The 5338-nt window shown below is 34.2% G+C and overlaps 1 non-coding gene across 1 annotated transcript; it reads right to left on the minus strand.

The window, feature by feature from the left end:
* Nucleotides 1-3751: 3751 nt before the first annotated feature.
* LOC124889195 lies at nucleotides 3752-3858 on the minus strand. The gene has a single exon (XR_007047804.1). It is a non-coding gene; the product is annotated as a small nucleolar RNA R71 (small nucleolar RNA).
* Between the last annotated feature and the right edge of the window lie 1480 nt (nucleotides 3859-5338).

Genomic DNA, 5338 nt, shown 5'->3' on the forward strand with positions numbered 1-5338 from the left:
CTCAGTCCTCCTAATATAATTGAAACTTTGCAAAAACATAGAAAAAGAGGCCATTTTTTCATTAGGTAACATCAGGGTTGGTCAACTTCATACCCCAAGTTTAGTGATTTCTTAAAGATTCTTTGTTTTAGCTATGTGAGACTTCATCAATGGGACTCCTTTCTCCTTTTGAGTCCTAAAGTTAACTCAATATCTTAGTTTAGTTCCTTCCTTAGAGCATAGGGTTCAAGAATGGAATGAATTTCTTGATAGTCCAGTTTCTTGAAATCTTTGGGTTATAAACCCATGTTTTAATATGAATTTCAATATCATTACATGTTCAAAATTATAAACCCTAATTATAGTGTGATATCCAAGATTGTTGGACTTGAATTACTAAATTACTTAATTCACTTAGTTTATGAAATCGCTATGATATTTGCATTCTTTAGAGTTTTTGATTTATGAATACCCTACGACCTAGGATTTCATGCTTACACTTATGAGTATTATATCCTCGATTTTACATATTTTTAGTGCTCTCATATAGTGCATTTATTTTTAATTTTCAGAATATTACTACTATTAATCATTCTAGTTATTAGTGTCATTTAGATGGGAGTATTACTTAGCACTAAACAAATATAGGGATAAAGGCTCACCCATAATTTAGGTTGAGACATTTACTGGAAGTCTTTATGTCCAATAACTACGGTGCCACCGTAGGTTTAAAAGGGTTACTAATTTCACCAGTCTTGATACCTTAGTCCTTTTGGATGTCAATTTATTAGATCAGCATTATTCTAGGATTAAACACTTGGAAAAGTACTATATACCCTTCTAACTATTGTTATAGATTTAACCTTGGTTAGTTGAAATACGGTTATGTCAGCTAACAGTAGCACCCGCAGTCCTAAACCCATAGTTTATTATTCATGGTTCAAATTTTGATTCTCGCATGGCTTTGTATTTAGTCGTTCAGTTTACTAAACCATACTTATTTATTACTTGATCTTGCATTATTTCACCTTGTCATATGCATCATGATTAACTTATATAAGTTATTTCTATCTTATATAATTAGTACATTTAAAGTACTAATCATATACTTTCTTTTGCACTATATTGTCTCACAATAGGTATTGACATTCAGTATCTATATGAGCATAGTTCGATCTCCTACTTCATTAATAGCAGTACGTGGGTGAGTCCTCATCATTAGAGGACTAGTATCAATATTTTATTTTACATCATTTTAGGTTTAGATAGTCAGGGTTAGTTGGGGGCTTGTTCTAGTAGCTCATCTTAGTAGAGGCTTTCAGAAAAAGAGTAGAGATTAAACTTTATGTTTAGTGATTTCCTTTTTCTTTAATAATGATATTTTGTTTTGATCTTCATATATCATTTATACCTTTGCTTCCACACAGTGTTATTCAATTTTATACAATGTTCTTAGTGTTATACCAGAACATATGTTAAGTTGGGGTCATGATCTTAGGCATATTTATATGTCCAAACACTGCTATTTACCTATATTTGGACTTGTTTTGATAATAAAAATTGTACGAATTAGATTGAATTATGAACTAAAATGTGTTTCGTGGCTAACCAATATGATTAGAGATACAGAGTAAATTTATCATGGATTTGAAAGAAAATTAGATACAAATCATAAATATGCAAAAGACTATGTTGATCAAAGTCAAAAACTTTGTAGATGCATAAGAGTAATGATAAATGAATGAAGCTAAGGATTGATGAAAAGAAAGAGAAGAAATAGAGAAAAATTCCGGTGATGCGATGCAATCTCAATGTGTTGCATCGATTGGTAATAAGTGTGCCTTAACAAAAATTTGAAGGGAAAATTCTAGTGCTTCGACACCATGTTAACGCGTCGTGTCGATGCGTAAGTTTTATTCCTTACCAAAGATTTCATCTGCATCTTCCAGTGCATCAACACGATGTTAATGCGTTGTGTTGAGGTGGAAAGTTCTGACACTTAGTCATATTTTAAGGAGCGAATTCCTATGACATGATACGATGTCAACACGTCGCATTGTATGGTGAAAAACTTGACTTAGTCTAATTTTTAAGGGTGAATTCAACTACATCAATGCGATGTTCATGCGATGTGTTGTTTTTATTGATATGATTATCGATGCGTTGCGTCATGGCTTCAGATCTAGTGAAATTTTCCCAAGTATAAAAGGAACACATGAGCATAACTCAAATTTTTTTGGCAAGCATAGTAACGGCGAAAAAGCAGAGAATTCTTTCTTTTAGGGTTTTTATTATTTCTTTTGAAATTCTTTACCTCAATACTAATTTTGGGTATGACTAATTAATTATTTTTAATGTTTAATTCAAACATGAGTGGCTAAATACCCTTTTTTTAGGGTTGAGGTCAAGAACATGATTACTCTTTGATATTCTTTATAGTAGTTTCTTTTTGGATTATCACCTGGGTTGTTCTTAATTTCTTGAGCTTACTATTTTAATGCTTGGACGCCATTAGAATAAATTAATATTTCTACATGAATCTGGGAGGAGAATCGTAGATTAGGATGAGGAAATTAAGGAGCAAGGTTCTTAACCTTTTATAAAATAAGGGGTTTGAATCAGCTTCTAGGATAGGGATATACCTAGAAGCCTTGTTTGGTTCAATTGCAGGAAGAGTAATTAACAAATCTAGAAGAATTGTTGTATCTCTGTGGGAGTTGTTGCTGCAATATTTAATAGATAAAAGATTTGAGGTTAGGAGACAAAAATCATTGCTTAAACCTTGTGAACCAACAACCCGATAACCAATTAGACTACTATAAGAATGGAGATTTCTATGATTGTTTGGAAAGCCTCAACCCTGGAATTCTTATCATTGTTTTTTGCTACCCTTGCTTGCTTTGCTTTAGTCATAAAATTTTATTTCTACTTGATTTATTTATATTTTTATTCTCAAGTTAAATCATCTTGATACTTTACAACACTTAATACTCATTGTCTAGAACTAAAAGTTGGTTAAATCTCTAGTTTCTTAGTCCTCATGGGAATGAAATCTTATTGTCTAAATCACTATATTATGTACGATCACATACACTTACGTGTGTGTTTGAGTCACAACAAGTTTTTTGCGCTGTTGTTGGGAACTTGTATAATTAGTAAATTGCTAAATTATTTATTTTTGATATTAAGCTTAAGCGTTATCGATTTGATCTTAGTGGCTGAATTTTTGCAGGTATAGCTGAATTCAGGATTAGCGAGAGATAAAGAGTTGGTAGAGCCTTTAGCAGAACCAGAATGGATCTTCCAACAAAGGTAAAGAATTCCTGAACAAAGAAATGAACCAGTCGATCCAAATGCCAAAAATATTTTTCCTATTGTTATTCCAGTTATTCCTGCTCAACCAGTTGCTACACCTATTCATGAGGTGGCAATCCCACTCACGAACCATGTGACGAGTAGTATTATCATGCCCGAACCAGGAGATCAATTTGAATTAAAGCAGAATATGGTGCGATTACTGAATTAAGCAGGGCAATTTCATGGCCTTCCACACGAAGATCTGCAGCAACATATAGAGACATTTTTTGAAATAAGAGATACTTATATTCCTGAAGATGTGATTTCTAATTATGTCAGGTTGACTCTTTTTCCCTTCTCTTTAATGGGGGAAGAAACAAGGTGGTTATATGCCAAACCACCACTCTATATCACTACATAGGAAGTTCTATCTTGAAAATTCCTTATTCGATTCTTTCCATCTGGGAAGGCTGCACGCTTAAGAAGTGAGATCTTGAGTTTTAGACAAAAAGAAGGAGAGATTCTCTACCAAGCTTGGGAGAGATTTAAGGGTATGCTCAAAAATTGCCCTCACCATCATCAGCCAAATGATGTTCTTGTGCATACTTTCATTGAGGGATTGGAGTCAAATACAAAGATTTTAGTGGATTCAATAGCAGGTGGACAGGCTCTTGAGGACATATGAAGAATTGTACACACTGCTGAATCGGATTTCACAAGGGAACCTTAACTGGCATGCAAATTCGAGGAGTACTCCTAGAAAGGTTGTAGGGGTATTGGAAGTAGATCAGTTCACAGCATTACAGCCACAGATCGTAGCCATGCCACAGATCGTAGCCATGCAAAATCATATGATTACTTAGCTTAATAACATAAAGTTGGGTGTTACATAACCAGCAGCTACAATGAATGCAGTCCAACAAGTGAATTTGTGGTGTGAGGTTTACGAAAGTGGTGAGCACATAATAGATGGATGTTCTATTAATGCAGATTCTATTAATTATATGGGAAATGAAAATTAGTAGGGACGAAAAAAATTTTGTAATACGTGTAATCCCAACTAGAGGAACCATCCCAATTTCTCAGGGGGTGGAAATCAGGCACAGAATGCAAATCAGTACAAGGGACAAGTTCAACCAAATCAACAGCTGGCTCAGAATAATCAAGATACTACTTCCCATATCGTGGTACTAAAAGATGGGTCTTGGGAGTCCTAAACCCACAACTATTATTTTGTAGTTGGCCGATCGATCACTTGTTTGTCCGAATGGTATTATTAAAGATGTGTTGGTGCAAGTAGGATCTTTAATCTTTTCTGTAGATTTTGTAATTCTTGATTTTGAGGCTGATCCTGTGGTTCCATTTATTTTAGGACGACCCTTCTTAGCAATGGAACAGTCGCTAATTGATGTAGTAGCCAGTAAAATAACAATGCAAACGCATGATAAAGTAGAATTTTTTTATAGGTACAAGGCACTGAAACTTCCAGCTATATATGAGGAGTTGTCATCTATATCAGTTATTCACTTTGTTTTGTATTGGCAATTGTTGTTGTTTGATGATCCATTAGAGCGAGCTTTGATGGTTCATGATCTTTATAGAGATGTGGAAGCATTAAAATTTGTCCAGATAATGAACTTGGCAGTGATTGTGACAAACAAAGTGCCTTTCAAGCCATTGAATAGGCCAATCGGTCCATCACCCAAGGCTTCAGTTAAAGAAGCTCCTAACATGGAGCGTAAGGTTCTCCCTCCTTATTTATAATATGTTTTTCTTAGTGATCAAGATACTTTATCTGTTATTTTGTCAGCAGGATTAACAGATATGCAAGTAAAGAAAGCTATAGTAGACCTAAAAAGGAGAAGAAAGGCAATTTATTGGAGAATGTCTGATATTACAAAAATCAATCAAGCATTTTACATGCACAACATCTACATAGAATAGGGTTACAGACTGAGAGTGCAGCAACAAAGAAGGTTGAATCCTGTGATGAAGGAGGTGGTCACAAAAAAATAAGCACAAGGAGTCCATTATCTTTGCAGATGAGTAGAACTGAGCTATG

This window comes from Capsicum annuum, chromosome 11, assembly GCF_002878395.1.
Source record: "Capsicum annuum cultivar UCD-10X-F1 chromosome 11, UCD10Xv1.1, whole genome shotgun sequence".
NCBI lineage: Eukaryota > Viridiplantae > Streptophyta > Magnoliopsida > Solanales > Solanaceae > Capsicum > Capsicum annuum.